At 40.6% G+C, this 23,142-nt stretch overlaps 1 protein-coding gene and 1 long non-coding RNA gene across 6 annotated transcripts in view; one reads left to right on the top strand and one right to left on the bottom strand.

Annotated features, from left to right (window-relative positions):
• Positions 1–23,142, top strand: part of LOC119656731 (ataxin-1) — a 217,510-nt gene that overhangs the window by 138,912 nt on the left and 55,456 nt on the right. The window lies entirely within an intron of this gene.
• On the bottom strand, positions 466–16,481 carry LOC119656732. Its single transcript, XR_005250086.1, has 3 exons — positions 15,755–16,481; positions 15,465–15,693; positions 466–668 (listed from the first exon to the last, which is right to left on the bottom strand). It is a non-coding gene; the product is annotated as an uncharacterized LOC119656732 (long non-coding RNA).

A 23,142-nucleotide genomic window follows, 5' to 3' on the forward strand; every position in this document is an offset into this window, starting at 1 on the left:
CACACTGTAACACAAATCGGCGGAAGCTCAATATGCCCCAATTTTCTTCTTTTTCTTTGTGACTTGCATTAATGTCACCTCATCTTAGCGTACTCTCCCTCATTTTATGGGTCATCTTTTGTTGTCACTCTTGGTTCCACAAAGGCCGACTAAGTCAAGAAGAAAACTTTATGAGAGGCTGCTTTTTAATTTCCGAGAAATATGGGGTTGCTCAAATTTTTCAAAAGGACAACAAAATCCCCTTTTCATCTGCGAATAAAGCTTAAGATACAAATATCGTGTTAAAAGTTGCCGAACAATCTACACTTAAAATGTTTATTCTTCTTTGAAAGTTTGGCACGCCGCCCCCCTAAATAGCTAAAAAAAAATATGTTTTTATTAACTTTTTTTGTTGATTATTTGATAAGAAAAACCAGTGCTTATCAATTAATTAATATTTTCTATGCCTTAATGCACATACCCGTACATGTCCGAAAGCGCAGTAAGTAGCTACATACATATAAGATTAGATCTTGAACTCAGATTTTGAAGGTAGATAAATTTATAGTAATGCGTGTTGACATACAGTTCACCTTTGGTTATTTCAGCAAACATTGCGCTTTTCGGTAGCTCAATATTGTAGATCAGAATATTTTGCCTATTTCTTCTTTGTTTTGAAATGTTGATGCCTGTGAACATATTTAACCGTTATAATTCAAACGAATTGTTCAAAGGCAACAAGCCAGATTTCACATATCAATAAACGCTTTTAGGTTGGTTAAACAGCTCCTAAACTCCTAAACCACAAATTTATGGTTATCTATGGGATTTGACAAAGTTTGAATCTCAGTGGATGAACTGCAACGCAAGTAGATATGTAAAATCTGCAGCTGATCATAAAACTGAAAAGTTCTTATGTCCACTTGCAGAGTACCTTCATAAATTTAGCCTTTTAACTGCGTATGAATGATTAGGAATATGCATTACAGATTATATTATGTGGTCTTAATATTGACTCCATGAAGTCTACAACAAGAAATTGGATGCGATTTGGTAAATGCTTACATTAGTGGGGAGGTTTCTGCGGACTTATGATAACTCTTTATAAGAAGTGTATCTTTTTACTTTGCTGACCAAATGTATGTGCCTCCAGCTGATAGGGGAGTTCCAATTTAGGTATGCACAAAAGTACTCTTTTTTTCTGAAACTTTATGACTACTATTCAGTTAGTTCCATTTTTTAGCTTAAATGGTATGGCTCGCGAGAAATTTTCTCTCCTTTTTTGGCCTGAGCTCTTCAGTTACTCTGAATATAATGCACACCCATGTTATGTTTGGGAACATATAAAGAGGAACAGCAAACACCTGGGAACTTTAAATCGCGATGGCTGCGGTTTTGCCCACTTATATCTGCTCTTTAGTAAAAGGCGCTAGACCCATTCGCCTACTGTATAACCTTCTCTTTTTCTTCGTTTCCCAAGTACACGTCCTTTAAATATGATAATGTTTCCGTAAAAACCTCACTTTCGCTTTTGTCTGACCGGTCGACAGATCAGTCAGATTTAGCAGATTTATGTCTGCCGGGGGTTAAGTTTTGACAGAAATCTTAAAAAAAAGCAAACAAAAGGAGGACCTAGGTACCTAGCCACCTCGCACTTCAGAAACAACAAGCAATAGCTGCACACACTTAGACTCCCTGAAGGGTTCCCGCATAGTAGTAAGGATACACGAAGACTTAACTGTGTCACATTCAAAATGCATTAATAATGTGTCCGAAAAAATATGTGGTGGAGGACCCAACGAATGGCATTACAGGGGAAATATAAGAGCTTGCTTCTATCTACTATAGACAGTTCCAATTTTGTACAAGATGTGTATCAAATTTCGAAGAAAACTTTTGATTTATTTCAACTGTCATCATACCACGGGTGGTTCAGGGTCAACTGAGACACAAGCAAATAATACAAAATATAATATTGTAATATGTTTGATTCATTGTTTATTTTAATTCTAAGAAAAAATATGACCTAATATTAATCGGTCTTCAATGTTTCATTACCCTTCACATTACTTTGAATTAGCCTTCAACGTCGTCTGTGACAATATGACTAATAAAAATTGATACAAAACCCACAAAAACAATAAAAATTAACAATATTTTTATAAGAAAATAAGCTGACTGAAAATAATAATTTAAGAATAATAAAAAAAACATTTATATAATTTTGATCAGTCATGAATCAAATAGAACTCTAACTTTGGAATCATTCTGAGAAACAATTATAGAAAACATAGATAAGACCACTTTTTGAAAACTTTTCTTGAATTCACCCGCCCATGGTTAGTCAGTTAACGTTTATTCTCAAATCCTCTGGTAAAGATATCAGGACCAGTGCGGCAATATGAATATGTCATGGGGGGTTTTCTAGCGCAAGCAATACTATAAAGTAACTCCGGAAATACATTTTTCGCCCAGATCTTATGGGCCTATTCCAAATAAGGTAGTGAATTCACGAATGGAAAAATTACATTTCCGGGGTCATTTGCCATAAACGCCACTGTAAGTACTGAACCTACTTGACAAGCAATACCCATATGTCGGACTTTTGAACTGGGGTTGTGTCCGTTTCTTCGGCGTAGTATATAAGCCTGTCAAAAGTGGAGATATTTTATTAGGGATCCGCAATGGAGAAATTTTAACTTTTAATTTGGATTTATTAAATAATTTCGAGAGGCCGCATCATTTTCAACTCGACGTGGATTTTCCCTTCCTACTCTCGTAACTACTATTTTGGCGTTCAAACTTACAATGGTCCATGATGATGACCAAATTGCCTTAGATGCAACCCGTACTCTCCTGATCCAAAATTACACATATTTTGGAAAGTTCTCCAACACCCCCTTCCATCCAAACATATTTTCGATTTCATTTTTTTTACCAGTACCAAGGAAGAGTGTGGCGCGGCAGGATCTGCAGCATTCGAAATTTATTTCGGATGTTGCGGATGCGGACGGGTAGATGGCGCTGAACGTGGAAACTCTCCACTCACGCGTTTTCAGAACGCACCGGGGAAGTGGAGAGCCAGCGGTAAAAAAGTGCCGTTGGTTGGGACAGTAAGGACCGCATGGAAATAAGTCGGTCTCTTCTGTTCCCAACCGCGACACGGAACACTTCAGCGCGATCATTAAAAAAATATTATAATCAAAAAAAAGTAAGAGTTAAATAGTTAAAGTAAATCAAGTCAAATCATTACAAGTCCAACCTTTTCTTTGCTTTCGCTCCGATCTCGACTTTTCTATTTACTGTCCTCGACACCCGAAAGTTACAACGAAAATTCCCCGGGCATCTCACAAGAGCGAGCTTGTCGTGCGAACGGACAATTTTCGATTCCGCCTCGTGAAGTGTGAAAAATTCTGTTTGATAAAAGTCTGAAGAGTTTCAGGGCTCCATCGGTCAGTCTCCTACAAGTGCGGAAAAAGTCATTTACTAAAGTGGTGACCCCGATAAAGAACAAGAAATACTATCCGCGCTTCAGAAGTGTTCCCAATGTGTGTGTGCGGATTAAGGGCGTAAAAATCTGACGACGTTCGTCAACAAAAAGAAAGTGTCGACGAGATCTCCACATTGCATTCCTGTAAACGCCAGACATTTTTGCTTATCGCTTTGAATTGTGGCTGTGTCGCTCGCAGCTGTTCCGAGTCCGTGCCCAGCCCGCGATCAGGTTCAGAGCAATTGGGCGCTGCAGCGTTCGGAAAGGATAAGTTGAACAACCGCCCGGTCTCCTCGCCGTCAGTGGCCGCGTCATTGCCGTCGTCATTGTGCAGCAAACGGACGTCCCCAGGAACTACACTGTTGGAAGCCGCCGAAGTATCTAGAGCAGCAGAATTCTACATCATCAGCATCGACATCTCTAACAACTAGACCGCCAACACTTTCATCATCATCATCATCGTCGTCCTCGTCTCTTCAGACATAGCCACCATCGTTGCCACCGCAGACGTCGTAGCCGCTGCAGACGCCGTAGCCACCGCTACCACAGCGGACAATTAGGTCATTTACTAAATTACTATTTACTACTATACTACATTTACTACTATTTGCTAAATTAAGTGATTTCGTGCATACATTGTTACAACAAATTAATTTAAATATTGTAAATATAAAAAAAAAAAAATCAATAAAATTAAAGCCGCTGCAAGAGACGGCGTTGAGGTGTTTCAAATCGCAAGTTCTCTGTTTTCCCGGTGTTTTTGGTCTGCGCTGGAGAGCGTCCGCTTCGGTCGTCGTTTTCTTTTTTCTCGTTTCGTGCGTGCATTTGTGGGTGCGGCCTGCCGTGTCGGTGTAAATTTCACCGCGTTTCAGTATAAACTCACCGCGTCTGCATCACAATCTCGTACTTCTCGGTACGAAAATGTCGTTTGACAATAAAGACGCGGCAGGCCCATCGGACCCACAAGTGACCGCCCTCGCCGTACGCGTTCCTCCGTTTTGGCGTCGGAACCCCGAGCTGTGGTTCGTGCATTTGGAAGCACAGTTCCAAATGTCCGGTATCACATCGGACGCGACCCGTTTCAACTACGCGGTGGTCGGCCTGGACGAAGAGTCCATACTTCTGGTGTCCGACGTAGTGAAGTCGGCATCGTACGCTCAGCTCAAGAGCGAGTTGATCAGGCGCCTGTCGGCAAGCGAGTCGGCAAAATTAGACCACTTGCTGGCGGGTTTAACGTTGGGTGATCGAACTCTCAGCCAATTGCTTCGTGAAATGAGGCAATTGGGTGGGAGCAAGATCGGCGACGACCTGATCAAGTCGCTCTGGCTGCGTCGGCTCCCGGAGGGCACCCAGGCGATCCTAGCCTGCGTCTCCGGTTCCTTGGAGGAACTAGCAGCAACGGCCGATCAAGTACAGGAGGTGTACGTTCGCCCAACCATAGCGGCCGTTCAACCACCGTCGGATGAGGTTGGCGACTTACGGCGCGAGATCGCGGCCTTAACTGCCAGCGTGGCCGAGATGCGGGCGACGTTGGACGCTCAGCGTTCGAGTGCCAGGCCGCGAGCTCGCTCACGGTCTGCCACACGAAAAGGGCGTTCGGGTAGCAGGTCGTCAAGATAGCCTGCGGACCAGGGTATTTGCTGGTATCATCGTAACTTCGGAGATAAAGCGACAAGATGTACGCTACCTTGCAAATTCGCGCCTACCACAAAAAACTAGGTCCGCGGGGGGTCTTGGCGACGGCCACCCAGAGCGCAGCGCCACGTCGCCTAACTATTTTCGACTCCCTCAGCAGGCGCAACTACCTCGTCGACACGGGTGCGGAGGTTTCGGTTCTTCCCGTACCCCAGCATCATCGACTATATCCACAACCCCTCAAACTGGCGGCAGCAAATTCCTCCCGCATCAATACATACGGGTACAGGCAAGTGGACGTGAGTCTTGGCTTGCGTAGGACGTTTCCGTGGCGTTTCATCCTGGCGGATGTCAGCTTCCCCATATTAGGCGCAGACTTCTTGTGTCACTATGGGTTGCTGGTGGACTTGCAAAATAAGTCCCTTATAGACCCCACAACTAAACTAAATTCGTCGGGCCAAATGGTATCTCACGCTGACAATAACCTTTCCGTTCTTTTGGAAGACATCTCCGACTCTCGTGTTCGGACACTCCTCCAAAAGTTCAGCCAGATAACTACCGAGTGTAGTCTCTCGAAACCAGTAAAGCACAATGTGCAGCACCACATAAATACTACTGGTTCCCCGATTTTCTCAAAGGTGCGTCCTCTACCACCCCAGAAACTGGCTATCGCGCGGAAAGAATTTGAACAACTTGTTCAACAGGGTATCTGCAGGCCCTCAAACAGCTGTTGGTCTTCCCCTTTACATATGGTCCCTAAGCCAAATGGCGAATGGCGTCCCTGTGGGGATTACAGAAGGCTAAACGCACAGACTGTTCCTGACCGATATCCAATTCCACTCATCCACGACTTTGCGCATCACCTCGCGAATTGCCGCATCTTTTCGACCTTGGACTTAGCCAAGGCATACCACCAAATCCCAGTAGCTCCTGAAGACATTCCAAAGACGGCAATATGCACACCCTTTGGACTCTTCGAGTTCACCCGAATGACTTTCGGATTGTGCAATGCGGCGCAAACCTTTCAAAGGTTCATTCACTCAGTCCTGCGAAACCTCGATTTCTGTTTCGTCTATTTGGATGATGTTTTGGTCGCTTCTTCTACTGAGTCTGAGCACTTAGCCCATCTCGAGTGCATTTTTCAACGTCTCCTTGAGGCCGGTTTAGTCTTAAACGTTGAGAAGTGCAAATTCCTTCAAAAACAGGTGAGATTCCTCGGCCACTCCATTTCCTCTGAAGGAATACAGCCCGACCCAGACAAGGTGCAAGCAATAACAAGCTTCCCGCGTCCAAAAACAGTGAGGGAGTTGAGGAGGTTCTTGGGCATGCTAAACTTTTACCGTCGTTTCCTGCCCAAGGCCGCCCATCACCAGTCCGTTTTGAACGCGTACTTGTCTGGCCCCAAAACAAAAGACACACGAGAGATTGTGTGGTCTGAAGAGGCTGTCTGCGCGTTCAATAAATCCAGACAGCAACTGGCTGATGCTACACTTTTGGCATTTCCTCATCAAGATGCACCCCTAGCCGTTTTTGTTGATGCCTCTGACATCGCAGTAGGTGCTGCCCTTCACCAAAAGGTGGACCAAGTTTGGCAGCCGTTGAGCTTCTTCTCGAAGCAGTTGAATCCCGCTCAACGGAACTACAGCACCTACGATCGCGAACTGCTCGCCGCATACCTGTCCATCAAATACTTCCGTTTCTCCCTAGAAGGCAGGCCGTTCACAGTGTTCACGGACCATAAGCCTCTCACGTTCGCTTTGAAGCAGAAGCCCGACAAAGCGTCCCCTCGTCAGCTTCGACACCTGAGCTTCATAAGCCAGTTCACGTCAGACATCCAGCACGTGTCCGGGAAGGACAACATTGTTGTTGACGCTTTGTCTCGTGTCTCCGAAGTTAACATCCCCGCCTCACTCGATTTCTCGGCTATTGCCAAGGCGCAAGTGGATGACGCAGCACTTCAGAGCCTCAAGTCCAACCCCAAATACAAATTTCGGGAGTTGCCTATCTTCGGCTCAAACCTCTCGCTCTGCTGCGAAGACTCGGAAAAGGGACCTCGGCCATACATTCCGGCCACATTTCGCAAGGAAGTGTTCCACGCAGTTCACGACTTGGCGCACCCCGGCATCAGGACAACAAACCGGTTAGTCACCGGAAAATACTTCTGGCCCTCCATGAACAAGGATATCAATTCCTGGGCCAGAGAGTGCATCGCATGCCAGAAGTGTAAAGTCTCCAGGCATGTAAGGAAAGAAGTGGGCTCATTCCCCCGCACTACCAAGCGTTTCCACACCATACACCTCGACATAATAGGGCCTTTGCGAGACTCGCACGGTTACAAGTATTGCCTCACAATCATCGACAGGTTCACGCGGTGGCCTGAGGCAATACCTCTGAAGGACATTACGGCGCAATCTTGTGCCGAAGCCCTCTGCCGAGAGTGGATACCTCGCTTTGGCGTCCCTGCAGTGATCATCACTGACCAGGGAATGCAATTTGAGTCCACCCTTTTCTCCGAGTTAGGCAAACTCCTGGGTTTTAAACGCCAGCGGACTACTGCATACCACCCGCAGTCCAATGGGATGCTAGAACGTTGGCACCGGACGCTGAAAGCCGCCATTATGGCACGCGACGACCCGTCCTGGACTCAAGTCTTGCCTCTCGTCCTTCTCGGCCTTCGTACAACCCGCCGAGAGGAATTTGCTGCCAGCCCCGCGGAGCTGGTTTACGGGGAGAACCCAAGACTCCCAAGCGATCCGGTCTTCGACAAGAGATCGGGTCTCACGGAGTCGGGGTTGGTGCGTCTGCTGAGGGACAATCTCCGACGCATCAAAGCGCCACCACCCACTCGCACTCGTCCATACCTGCTTGTTCGCCCAAGGAACTGGACACGTGCACGCACGTGCTGATCAGGACGGATGCCGTCCGGAAGCCGCTGCAGCCTCCATATGAGGGCCCGTACCGCGTTCTCGAGAGGGGAGAACATTTCTTCCAGCTCGAGATCGGTGGTCACAAAAAGGCGGTCTCTTTGGCCAGGCTGAAACCCGTGTGCGCCCCGAAGCAACGTCGTGTCCGCTTTGTGGATTAACGGCGAACGAAGTTCGGGGATCCGTCGCCGAAACCCCCTAGGTTTCGTCTGGGGGCGGAGTGATGTGGCGCGGCAGGATCTGCAGCATTCGAAATTTATTTCGGATGTTGCGGATGCGGACGGGTAGATGGCGCTGAACGTGGAAACTCTCCACTCACGCGTTTTCAGAACGCACCGGGGAAGTGGAGAGCCAGCGGTAAAAAAGTGCCGTTGGTTGGGACAGTAAGGACCGCATGGAAATAAGTCGGTCTCTTCTGTTCCCAACCGCGACACGGAACACTTCAGCGCGATCATTAAAAAAATATTATAATCAAAAAAAAGTAAGAGTTAAATAGTTAAAGTAAATCAAGTCAAATCATTACAAGTCCAACCTTTTCTTTGCTTTCGCTCCGATCTCGACTTTTCTATTTACTGTCCTCGACACCCGAAAGTTACAACGAAAATTCCCCGGGCATCTCACAAGAGCGAGCTTGTCGTGCGAACGGACAATTTTCGATTCCGCCTCGTGAAGTGTGAAAAATTCTGTTTGATAAAAGTCTGAAGAGTTTCAGGGCTCCATCGGTCAGTCTCCTACAAGTGCGGAAAAAGTCATTTACTAAAAGAGCAACTATATACAGCAGCAACTAGGTCGTAGTGGTTGAACATTGGTTGGTTCTCATGCTCCAAGTTCGAATCCTGATATGCCTTCATATTTGTGCTTGCACAGTTTCATGAAAATGAGGTTGGGAAAAAATAATACGAAAAGTAGGCTTTGTATGTGAGATGAAATTACCATGGCTTATTCCAGAAGATTCAGTTTGGCAAGTTTGACCACTAGCTAACCAGTTTTGGAGCTTGGATGGGACTCTTAACCGACGTTTCATTGGGGAAATCTTTTAACATGAGTGGTGAAATCAAATCGTTTGTGCAACAGTTTCGACCATAAGGACAACAAATTGATTGAACGTGGAAAAATGAAGCTACTTGAAAGATGGAAACATGCTATCCAATTTAAGGTCTAGAGCTCATATTCAAACATATTTGAGAGTTTGATTTGTACTCACAGATTACAGAAACAAAAAAAGTTTTGCCATTGAGTATGACTTCATCAGGAAAAACATTATAAATAACTTTCCTTATGTGCAACCAACGAAATTATCTGAAATCTGTTAAAATTGTGTATGATTTGACTAGAACTTGTATGTATTTTGATTTAATTAAAAATAAGTGAAAAATTTGCATTTGTTTCTCTAAAACATTCTAACAGCGCAGTTCAGGGCAAGAAAATTTCACTATTTGCATGTCAGCCGTATATATTGATTTAGAAATATAATGCAAACTACCCCCACCTCAAACAACCACATTTTTGTCTACGCTTAGGTCAACTAGCGTATGAACCTATGGTATGTCGCCCAATATAACGCATACCCATTTCGGGTTTTCAAATCAATATATTTGGAGGCAGCAACACCAGGGGCCGCTTTTGGTCCTGCTGCTTCGTAGAGCAGAGGTGATGCAACTTCTGAGAAATTGCATCGGCCCTGAAGATGAAACCATCAGCAATTTTTGTAAAAAATAGGAATTCCCCCAAAATAGTGATCCATACATTAGAAGATAGAAAACAGCTGCTATTCGAAATAAGTGCGGTCCACTATCAATCCAATGGGGGAACCACTCAATATCAAACAAAAAAGCGTCTGCTCTTTGTTGTGAAATGACACTTACTAGTTCCTTCGACACGGAGAAGAACATCGAACTCCTGGAGTGTCCGTTGGTCTCACCGCGGATGCAGTCTATAGCCTTGCATCTATTAAACAACAAAATCCATCTCATTATCTACATTTCGTTTTTTCCCAACTATACAATGCACAGTTCATTGGACTTAAGTGCTGGCGGACCTACACGGCCAACTTTCGTCACTTTTACAGGTTTTGACATAGCTCTGACTCTATTAAATTCCACTTTCTAATGACTTATAGAAATAAAAAAAATCGAATAATAACATCTCCAAATACAAATACTGGACATTATAACACGCTCATTATTGTTCCCATAAAGATATAGGAGATGCAACCGCCGAATTTAAAGCTATGCCTTGGAGCTTGCTAGAATGTTTCACACTACAGGTAAATGTGGTTACTATAATTTAAGTTGCCTGATGTCTCAACCCTACTTTAAACTTCCGGCCGTTGGAAAATCCTCTACTTCTAGAGATCGTCCATAATTATGATATCGAAGCCAAATGTTTTCTCTGTGAACACTATCAGAATATTGAGTTTGTCTTTTGCACCTGTTTTTAAGGTTTTGTGTGAAACAAAACCTTATTAGAATCGACACGGTGTCTGTCTGTCTGTCACACCCGATTTATTCGGAAACGGCTAGACCGATTGTCATGAAAATTGGCGAGAGTATGTAATCTGGTGTTCTCTTCACATGCAGTGAGTGGCGCCATATTGTGTTACGTTTAAGGGGGGCTCTCCATGCATATGAATGGAGGGTGCAAATTTTTTTTTTCATAGCCATGTGGGGTATCAAATGAAAGGTCCCAATTAGTACTTTTCAAAATTGGTTCAATATTTCATATTGGGTGAAAAATAGGGGAGTGACGGTTCAAAATATCACCCCCAAAAAGTGTAACAGGTCTCGTTCTCAGAACCTATCCAACCGAAAAATCTGAAAAAAATCACAGTGGTGCATCTCTACCGATATCTGCACAAATAAAGTTAATAATAGTATATTTCCACATTTTATAAATTTACCCGGCACCCCCCTTATGTTCATCCCAGAAGTATAAAATTGAGCATGCGTGTAATGAAGAATATAATACACAAGTTGGTCAAGTTTGAAGAAAATCCAACTATTATTAACAAAGTTATAGGGAGTGAAACTTTACAATTTTTTGTAAACCTCGTGCACTCTACAACCTGCATGACGTCATCATCACATATCAATTTGTCAATATCACAACGAAATGGGTTCTTATGAATTGGGTCCCAGAGAATTATTTTGTTTTAGTTTTTTAGTTATTTGTTAACCAGACATGTGTGTATGTAGGTATATAATATATTCGTGCTAATGAACTTTGCGGATAGTGCTTAATTCAAATAGATATAAGAAGTAAATCGGAAATATGGGTACGATCAATTTATATACGTGCATATATGTGTACAGTATTCGGAAATAGGCGGTTTGTTTGTTTAGGGTGAGCGTAATAGATAGAAAAATGTGCGTTGAAATTTCTGACATAAGATGAACACAAAACCTTTATACCTGAAGCGCGAGCTTCCGGTATTCCGACTTGTTCTATTATAGGTCTGATAACCCAGGGTTGCAGATACAGTACATAAACTAGGTGTTACGCGTCTTTCGAGAAAAATGCATGTTCGAGTAAGGTATCCATAAACTCTCGTGGTTGTTATTGTCATTTCTTTTCATATTTTGTTTTGAATGGGACTGTGCTTTCGTTATCATGACACTAAGTGCTGTGTAGATGATTAGCTGTGACGATCGGAAGAGATCGTCAGCGGGCACCAATTCAACCATCGTGCTATTCGTTTTCCATTTGCGGAGAGGTATTTAATTGCTTAATTCGCTCCGTGATTCGTGAATGTATAGAGTGTGTCTAATATAGACGCCACTCATTTAAAAAAAAAATATAAAAGAGGGGTAGATGGGCAGTTGGTTTGTGTCGTTCGGGAGTTGATAAACCACACCTCAACCCTCTGAGATTCCTTTAGTATCAACTGAAACTACGTCCCATCAACAGGTACATACCATTGTAGAGCAAAGAATCATTATAAGTTTTTGTTCAAAAAGGATTCTTTGAATCGCACCACCTGTGACGCATGAGCCAAAATACGCCATCAAGAACTGGAAGAAGAGCAGTAAGTTCAGGTCGAAACGTCGTTGTCAGTCAGAAAAGTTATAGCAGCATTAAAGTTGTTTAATTGATTTACTTCACGATTGACGCACGATCAACGCGGAGTGCCTTTTCGGGGCACCACCAGGATTACTCCACCAATAACATTATGAATATTACGAAAGCAGCCCCTTCCCGGAGCAACATAACCCTTGGACGGGGGATTATAATTACCAATCTTCCACAATGTTAAAAAGGGTGTCCTCTTTGTTTTTTTGTGTATCCTCTTTATCCCCCCCGTTTCCCGGATGGCGCTAACAAATCAAACTTCACCATGATGATATCCAAGTACCCCCCATTAGAAGTGCCATTACTTTTTAAAGGGAAGTGCCCGCTGCAATTTTTCTCACTGGCTTTGGGAGAGAAGATCTCCCGCTTCTCTACTTACGCCCTGGGAGATGGGGTTCAAAGCAAATAAAGCAAGTCGAGAACCGAAAGATTGCCGCTTCAGGTGTGTTGTTTTTTAGTTTTTTTTAAGCAAGCGGCTCGATTTATACTTCGTTTGTAGTGTACATGCATTGAGTATGTCCGACTATTCATTTCAATGTGATACCGACATTTAATTTCTTGGGGTACAGAGATTTCAAGCGAAATATATCATATAACTTTGATTATAAAAATAGGATTTCCACCAAACGTTTATTATTACCTTAAAAATCTTTATTTTTGTATGAATATTTTTGTCTTCTGTCAAACAGATTTTCTTCTCGGTGCAAAGAATATTGTACTCCATCCAGTACATTATGTATTGACAAAATTATTTGCAAATTAGCCATAGATTGGTTGATTTCTTCCCTGTCGGGTATATCTATTGTAGCGTCATTATTATCATTATCCTCCTCATCATCACTCTCGTTTCTTGCACTTTACCCAATTTGTTTCAGATTTTGGATTTTATCAAGAATATTAGCTATCAATGATCGTCTTCAATCCGGACACAGTACAGTACCGTTGGAAGCCATTCCACTCAAATTTCTCAAAAACTACATAACAATTTGAAATTAAGGTGGGCGTGGCATCTTGTGTACGGACTAATTTTTTTGATTTTCCACGGAATCATAGAACTTTTTTCAACCTATGTTTCTAGTACTGCATTTGGAATTTCTGATGATTTCCATGAGTTTTTAATTGAATTTTACCCATCATATTCTTGTCGTCCTCACCGGTCAACCAAACATTCCCTGTGCTTGACCCAGCCACGTTGGCTCTAATTAACTTTCTTTGCATTGCTTTCCCCAAATATTTTTTTTTAGAAATCCCATGTCTCTTTTTGAATTGCTATAGATAACCGTGGTGGGCCCTGCAAGCAGGACGATTCAAGGTTCTTGGGATCTTAACGCTTTTTCTTCCAATTTTGGTTGGGCCTATGACCTCACTAAAAATCCTTCAGCTTTATCAACTGTTTGGCATTTGCGTGCTCTGTTCCTGTTACAGTTCCACTAGAACTAGTATTTCCAAACCTTTTGCCTTTATCTGCTCAAATGTGAGATTTAACTAAATTCTCAATTTAACAATAGGTTTTTTTTCAACACCCTTCTCAATTGGGCTGATTTTCTTAGAAGGACCCAAAGTTTTTGAATGCCGAAAAATTTAAATGGTGGTCGTATTCTGGTATTCTGCATACAATAAGGTTTTGCAAGTCTGATTCAGAATTTTTCACTAACTCACTTCACTAACTAATTCAGAAATTTCCAAACCAACTTTAGATTTTTCCAATGAATTTTCTAATTTTCCACTTCAAATACAAATTTTTTCCATTTCCATTTTACATTTTTCTTAATATTCTACTATAAAATTTTATACCACTGGATCTTCTATCACTGGCTAAGGATGGAGCGCAGATTCTTTGAAAAAAATCTGATCAGCTCATCTATTTTCTATCATTATTTGTTTTAATGAACGATGGTATGGTAAAGCGAATCCCCTCAATCGGTAATTTTTTTTCACGATGCAGTCGTGTCTTTGATTGCGAATAATTCGATCGTTTCAGTAGAACCTCATTGACCTGCACGGACAACTGAGAGGACTTCCCAAGTATTAAGAAGTTTCAATTGTGGTCTCGCTATTACTTTCAGACAGTTATCCAATCTAGAGTACACCATTGGACCATTATATTCGCAGACCGGTTCATTAAAGCAAATAATGATTGGAAATTGATGGGCAGTTCAGATTTTTTCCAAGAATCCCAGCTCCATGCTTATCCGGTGGTAAAAATTTGGTATAAAACTTTATAGCAAAATATTGAAAAAATTCTGAATTGGAAATGGAAAAATGTGGATTTGAAATGGAAAATGTTGAAACTGACTTGGAAAAGTCTGAAGTTAGTTTGAAAATTACTGAAATTACGTTAGAAAATTCTGAATTGGTTTGGAAAACTCCGAATTTGACTCACAAAACCACCGACGCTTTATGCATAAATTTTATACATCGTAGATCAAAGTTCGGCCCAGGGGTGAAAATCATACACAGAGACTAGACCCGTGGTGAAACTTGTGCGGGGAACACTATTTTTTCATTGAAATTTCTAGGACGTACGTTAGTTTGTGAATATATATGTATGTATATATGTATGTGGATATATATTTAAATTTGTTTAAACTAGAGAAAAAGCTAAAATAGTGATCTCAGTTTATATTTGGCATACCATCATACTGTCATACTGTGCAGTGAATGCAGTGAACGTAACTGCATTCACTGCACTCATTCATCTAATAGAAACCACAAGGTGCTAGTGGTTCAATTTACCCTGCTGAAAATAATTCTCCCTAAAAGGCAGAGTCATTGTAGTTGCTTTCCAAGCATCCACCGACAAAAATAAATAAGACCAATTACAAAGGTTGGTAGGTCGCAATAAACCGCATTCGCAATAATAGAACGTACTCCATGAATTGGAATTTATACTAAAACTCGAGCATTTCATAGAATCAGATCAATAGATATCGCAAAATCTATCCATTAGCAATGCAATCAGAAATATATGTATGTACATAATATCTAAATTTAGAACCAATTACCTCTGAATTTTCGTTCTACACCCATGTGGCTAATCTCACCTACTACTATAAAGTCAAGCCAATAAATCGCATTCAATTCACAAATCGATAAAAAGCCACTTAAGTAAAATACTGAATGAGAGGCACTCAAATTTGTCGAGTACGAAAGCTTTCGTACTTTTCATGTTGTGCCAAAAACAATGGCCACTGCAGGAAAGTAAAAACGAAACTTCGCTGGTATTCCGATTTTCACCTGCGTCCACTCGTCTCGTTTTACTTTGTGTGTTTTTCTATTATTTATACTTGCGTGCCTAATGCATGGCACTTCCAGGCTGACCTTGAAATAAATCTCCACGTTTTTACAATTAACTTTGTGATACCTACCTCTTCCTCCCAAGAAACATTGACTTAGGAGTACTCTGATGTCGGTACCACCATAGTAGAGTATGTGGGTATGTACGATGTGGTGTGTATATCCAAAAAGTCTGGCAAACAATATAAGGCATCCGGTCCGATTTCCAAATTAAAGCTATGCTAACTTTTTCTTTATTATTTTTATATATATATATGGTACGTTAATTGATTCTATCATCCGGCGTACGAAAGCTGTGTGCTGTGGACGGAAAAGATATTTGGATAACTAATTTGGTGCCTACGAAGAGATAGATGCTTACTTAACTCATTTTTTCCCGTTAAATAGTCCATTTCAAGATGCCGAGAAATCACTGATTAATCAACTGCAAGAACGGAGATTTTCTTTATCAGCTATCAGTTTCCATTTGTTTTCCACACATGCAGATAAACATATTAAATAATGAAGAAACCACGATATCTACTCCAGCCCTCCTCAATGTTATCATTCCAGTGCAAATGATACCTCAATTGATATTTCCAAATTGTTTCATGTAGATATGTACGATTCTGTGATTTCGATCGTTAACACGCCACTCTAGTCAAAGTTTACTCGAAAACAATAATTATTTCTTTAGGAACTAAGAAAGCAGCTGCTCTTCTGCCGTCACTGTCCCCAATACAATAGTCGTGAAACTCTCCAAAACGAAGGCGATTCTTGCAATTGGATTTGTTTTAACTTTGCCTTCCACGTGTCCCCCATTCCGCATAAATGCCCAAAATAGAAGTTTGGAAGTATTGACATTGCAACAGCCATTTTTGTTATCATAGTAACAGTGATTTCGCCTTATCATTATTTCTCCATTCGTTTCATTCTTTCCTGCGTTAAATACGTGCTAGTCGATGTATATACTTAGTAGTTTCTTAATTGCTAATGTACTCATCAACATCACCATACGTGATGGTAATGTGAAAAATATAGATAAGTTTACGTTGACTGAAGAACGTACTTAAAATGATTAATCCTAAAAGAATTGCACTGAGTCTAATGTGAAAAAAAAAAATTGCCAGCATTTCCAACAAATTGCTTGCCGTTTAGAATTCAATACATCCTGTAATTGCAAATTATTGAATTAATAAATTGTTCTTCATTTCTTGTTAGATAAAAGTCCCATCTTTATTAGATATGGCCGAGCTTCAATCAATAGTTGAATTGTTAATTAATTTATTGAAAAGTAACTCTAGCATTTGAAAATGGTTTCATTGCCCCAAAATCATAAATATTGTATTAACACTTCATCACTTTTTAAAAAAACCAAATGAGGGATGAGCTGCAAAACAAAATTGCTGAAAATATCGAAAATATAGTCATAACAAAGTCGATTCCATGAAGGACTACACTTTGAACGTCACTAGAAACTGATGCTTTACTTTGCCTTTGAAGTAAAAATATAAATAAGTCTATTTATGCTACATAAATTGCAAGCTTTATGGAAAGAGTAGGTTCCTTCTGTCACAAGAGAAATGTCGGAATATATCTACATTGCACACAGTTTAAACGCATAGTAGGTTTTGGTTGAAAATATATATATTAAAGGCATTTGTGCAAAAAATTGGAAGTGAAGGAGTCCTGAGTCCGGCATCCACTTGGGGGAGCAGACTAATTGTTGAGAAACTTTCTCTCATTTTCAAGGTTATGTGTGGAAGATAGTGTTTTGGGGAGCTATATTCCCCAATAATCAAAGTGCACTGCCTTTTTTAACGTTAACCTTTATTTTACAAGATTTTCTATTCAATATATATTGTAATTACTCAATATCACAATTTTCTATTCAATTTTTTAACAAAGTTAGCACTTAGAGTCTTCTCTGGCCAGTGGACGAGAACAGAAAGTCTTTGCATTTTGTTGACAATTTATTTCTTGGACAAATGTCATACCTGACATGCACTGCTACGGTGGAGTCGGCGGCATCTTCGAAACCGCGTCCTTAAGCAGGCACAGCATTCCCGTTTAAACCTGCTCTGATGGCCAGTACAAGGTCGGCGGGGAGGCATAGACTCTTCCCGTAAACCATCTCCGCTGGGCTAGCCGCAAACTCCTCTCGCTGGGCTGTACGGAGGCCGAGGAGGAGGAAGAACGAAAAGCAAGGACCGCGACCACGACGGACCGTTGCGACCCATTAGAGCGAATTTCAACGTCCGATGCCAACGTTCCAGCAAACAATTGGACTGTGGATGGTATAGACTAGTCCTATGCCGTTTAAAGTCAAGGAGCTTTCCTAACTACGCGAAAAGAGTAGATTCGAATTACATCCCCTGGTCTGTGATGATAATGGCTGGAACATCAAAGTGCAGAATCCACTCTCAACAGAGGGCTTCGGCACATGATTGCGCCGTAATATCGGACACAGGTATTGCTTCAGGTCACCGCGTAAACCTGTCGATGATTGTGAGGTAATACTTGAATCCATGCGAGTTTCGCAAAGGGCCGATGGTGTTGAGATGGATAGTGTGAAAGCGCTTGTTTAACTGAGGGAATGCACCCACTTCCTTTCGAACGTGTTTGTTGATCTTGTACTTCTCGCACGCGGTGCAGTTCGACCTAAGAGTTTACGTCCTTGTTCATGGACGGCCAGACATATTTTTCAGTGACTAACTGGTTCGTCGTCCTGATGCCTGCCAAAATCGTGAATCGGGTGCAATATGTCCCTGTGAAAATCGGCCGGAATGAATGGCCTGGGTAAATAAGAGTTTGAGCCGAAAATAGGAAAAACCTTGGATTTGTATTTGGAATTTGCTTTCGAGCTCTGAAGCTCCGCGCGGTCTTTTTGTTTCTCGGCGGTTGCTGTATAATCGAGCGCGGCAGGGACTGTGACCTCCGAAATTCGAGATAAACCGTCTGCAATAACATTGACTTTACCAAACACATGTTGGATATCAGAAGTAAATTGGCTGATATAACTCAAGTGCCTAAGTTGGCGAGGGGACGCTTTGTCGAGCTTTTGTCTAAGCGCGAATGTAAGGAGCTTGTGGTCTGTGAACACAGTGAACGGCCAACCCTCAAGGGAGAAACGGAAGTATTTTATAGCGAGGTACGCGGCGAGTAGTTCACGATCTTAGGCGCTGTAGTTGGGTTAAGTACTTTTCAGAAATGATCTAATTCCCGATATTGGTTGAAGCATAAAGTAAAACAGGTCTCGTTCTCAGAACCCATCCACCCGAAAAATCTGAAAATTTACAGTGATGCACCTATATGAAATCTAGGTCTCAAAATATATCCCGTTCAATATCTGCACAAATAACGTTAATAATAGTACATTAAGTTTGTCCTAGGAGCACAAAATAAGTATGGCAGTCGGTCAAATCTTGTTAGCACGCGTAATTACACTCACACAAAAAAATAATAAATATTCTCAGTTTCGGAGAGAGGCCTTCCAAAAACAGGTGGGCTGCAAAGCACAAATACAATAGGTCTCAAAAACAACTAGAGATTTTCTCAATCTATAGTTTTGTGATTATCCGACAACTTTATAAATTTTTATGACAACAATTTTTGACATGGTGTTCTCTAGCAAAAAATATCTTTTTAATCTTTTTTCCGATTTAAAAAAATAAAAAATAAATAAAATAAAAATCGCGCGAACCAGTTTGGAGAAGTTGAGTGAGGAAGGTCGCAGAATTTGCCTTAGAACTCGTTTTCCAATTCGAACCCGGCATCCAATTTGTCGATACTTAAACTTAAAATAAATGCTGAACGAAAATTTTATTTTTGGAAAGTGGTACATGAGAACACTGCCTTAAGTATATCCTAAAAGTATCAAACTTTGCAGTTGCAGTGACTAACAAGATCGAATGATCGCTATTGAATTTGCAAAACAAAATACCTCCAAGCAAGTCTCCAGCTCAAGGTATTACCATTAAGTGTGGTAGACTTGAAATTGGTTGCGACTATAAAAATAGTGGAAAATTCTGGTCAAAATTAGAACCATACATTCGATCAGTTATGTAAGTTTCAAGTATGTAATATTAATTAGTCAAAATTTCGTGCATATTTTGCAAAGCTTAACTAATTTTTTTTCTCAAAAATGTCTGACTTAAGAAGAGTTGTTGTGGTTGTTATATTCTCATTTACGATAAATTCCGATTTGACTGCAGAAATTAAGAAAAATTGGAGTATGGATGTTCTCATTCTCAAATTTCTGTCCAGGTAGGTATATCAATTAGCACCGTCAGTAAATATCGCGCAATCATAGCAAAAAAAGACCAGGATGCTATACCGTAACTACGAAATGGACCGCTACCCAAATGACCTGACGTAACGTCCCACGAAATTGATCGAGCTATTAGAACTGGAGAAGATAAAAGTACCATTGCTATTCACCGCCGTCTACAACAGACCGACTATTTTAATATTAATTAAATTAATATTAGTCCGCACAGTTTTGAATAAGAGTAGTTTACGGGACCCCGCAAAGGTTACAAAACCGATATTGACCAAGCGCCATCGGAAACTAAGGCATAGTGAAAAAGTACAGACACTTTACTATAGAAGACTGGAAGGGGCTGTGTTTTCAGACGAAATAAAAATAAATAGATTGAGATCGGACGGACATGTTTGGACATAGGGCGGTGCAGGAGAAAAATTGAGACAATACATGCTTAAGGAACCGTTTAAGTTCGATGGGGATAATGTGATGATGTGGGGTTGTATGACGTCAGAAAGGGTTGCTATGTGTGAGAGGATATGGGGATCTAGCACTGTATATATTTATATCACCATTTGGAAAATGATGCTGAATTTGGTAGAAATTCTGATATTATTAATAAGGTTATAGTAGGTCGCGGTTGCCTGTTTCGTGTAAATTTACTGCACCATGGTATCACATTAAAATGAGTAGCTTGACTTTCCTAGCACCCGAATATTCTTTCATTGAAAATTCCACAAAACCTGAAGGGCAGTGCTTACTGTTTATGGTTTGTGTTATATATTTTTATTAGATATATATTTGACCTGGTTTCCTAAAAAAAGTAACACCATTAATTCATAAATTTGAATTGTTTTCTTTGTTTCTTTCTTTTCTATTACAAGTGACTTATTCACTTTAAATTGATAAATTCTATTTAATTTTACTAATTTCCCGCTATCTAAAAATTATTTTTGTCATTAAGGTTATTCCAGATCCGAAGAAATTCTTGTCGAAACTGACCCAAATTCCATGCCGGTTCCAATTTTTTTTTTCAGCCAGCGGTCAGACAATTGCAAGGTCGCCCGAAACAACAGGAAACCCGACAACCTTTTATTTCGCTTCACCGGCCGCACGCATTCCATCAAGGCATGAACCGATCATACAAAACAAAAAATATTGCAAGCTCCGCGTCTAACCACAAACACCAGTCTGTCTTTGCCGCATCCAAATAGGGCAGCGTGCCTTCGTGGCATCATATTACGTTACGCAATGTTTCTCCGTTCGCGGTATCAATCGGTTAAGGAGAAATGCACTTGATTGCACGCTAGCATCATAAAATACAAAGCATTGGAATGCTATTTATATAAAAAGAAAACAAAATGTAATGGCATATTCGTGGCTACAAGGGGTGGGTTCTCAGATTTTAAAGTAATTGGTTTTTAGTTGAAATTGTAAAATGAAATTAAAACGATCATTGAAAATGCATATTGGAAATGTTAATTTAATTATATTATATGGATTTGGGATGGAATTTAGGAAATTGCTACTTCTATACTGGCAAAAAATATTGCGTTCAGTCAACGAGGAAATCAAACAAGTCGGGAAACCGGAAGCTAGACGCTTCAGGTATGAAAGGTTTTGTGTATTTCTTTTATAAAGAGATTTGAGTGTGCATTTGTCCCATTAGCATGTAGAACGTAAAATATGCATATATTATGTGAAAATAGCCACTTTTAAGTGATATTAACATTCATAGTCTTGAAGAGGAGGAGGAGGAGGAGGAGGAGGAAGAGGAGCGACAGTTTTAACCTAGTATAACTTTGTTAGTTATAGTGCGATTTTTACCAAATTTGACAGGATTATGCTCCATACTGTAGGCTACATTACTGCAAATTTTGTGATTCTAGGGTGAACTTAAGGGGGGTTTTCCTGTCAATTACTAAACATTATAGTAATGTACTATTATGAACTTTATTTGAGCAGGTATCGGTATGGAGGGTATTTCGGAGCCGAGGCACCATATAGTGGCAGCCCCTGCTTTTTTTCAGATTTTTCGGTGTGGTAGTTCCTGAGAATGGGTTCGTTTAAAAAATGACCACTTTCAACCCCCTGCACTCCCCACCTTTTCAACAAACGTCAAAACTAAGACCGGCTTCGAAAAGTACTAATCAAGACCTTTAATTTGATACCCCACATGACTATATTTGATGAAAAACAAATTTACATCCCCCTTTTGCATGTATGGGGACCCCCTCTTAAATTCGTCGTAAAAGGATGTAACTCACTATATGCGTGAGCGTTCACAGTTCCCACCTTTCTACCAAATCATCCAATCGCAAATGTCAATCGCCATAACCGTCTCCGAGAAAAATGCGTGTGACGGACAGACAGACAGACAGTAAACCGATTTTAATAAGGTTTTGTGTTTACACAAAACCTTAAAAACGAAGTGATATAGTATCTGCGGTACCACAAGATGCGAATCACTTCGAGGCAGCTGGGCTTTTGAGATCTATTTAACTACCTGATTGATAGTCATTAAATGTAATGACAAAATGAGAATTGAAACAAATGCTAATGGTGAAAATAAATATGCAATGCCTTTTTCTTACACTGAAATACCGAAAATTGAACCCTTAGCAATTATGCACTTTCAAATTAGTGATTATCGACGGAAAAATATCGATGATACTCACCTTGGCATCGACTAAGAAATATCGATGCCCTCAACCACCGATACTCGTCTTTATCAAAGATCGTCATATTTGTACATTCAAACTTTTGATAAATGAACAATTTTTTTTATTTAGTATTTAATTTTTTTTTTATTTTTTGTTTGTTTTCTCCATTATGAACGAAATCAATTGACTCCGTAGTAAAAAAAATTGCTGTTGGCGAACAATTGTCTGATTGTGATTACAAGCACGCATGCATGTTCCCGTACCGGGAAAAAGCGGAATGAGCGATTGGTTATCATGTTTACGAACGCAAAAATTTTTGTTATCATGGCAAATTTATACACAAACATTTGGTGGGATTTCAAATTATTTCTTTATATTAACTACACTTTCTGGCTTGCTCATGCGATCCGAGCTCATATGAATGTACATATATTAAATATTTGCTTTTAGATACGCAAGCCTTAATTTTATACTGACAAAAATTTAGCCGGCTCGAGAGCAACAATTGCAGAGTCTACTCTGGCGTACACAGTATACACACATATATATGCAACTACTTGATTGAATAAGCATTGATTGCTAGCTTTCGTCACTCGTTTGAATCCACCAGAACCAGAAATGCTAAATTTATTTCTGATGCCCGCATACGAGTGTGATACCGTTTTTGTGGTCACAACTAATTTTATTATTTTTATTGTTATAAATACACTTATCTCTGATAAGCATTCTCGTATGACAATTTTTCCAGATATTTTAATAGTAAGTTCGCCTGAGTAATATGAAACGAATTTACGTATGACTAGCAAAAAAAATGTCAGTTTTTCTTTTGAAAACACAATTAGC

Source organism: Hermetia illucens, chromosome 5 (genome assembly GCF_905115235.1).
Source record: "Hermetia illucens chromosome 5, iHerIll2.2.curated.20191125, whole genome shotgun sequence".
NCBI classification, from domain to species: domain Eukaryota; kingdom Metazoa; phylum Arthropoda; class Insecta; order Diptera; family Stratiomyidae; genus Hermetia; species Hermetia illucens.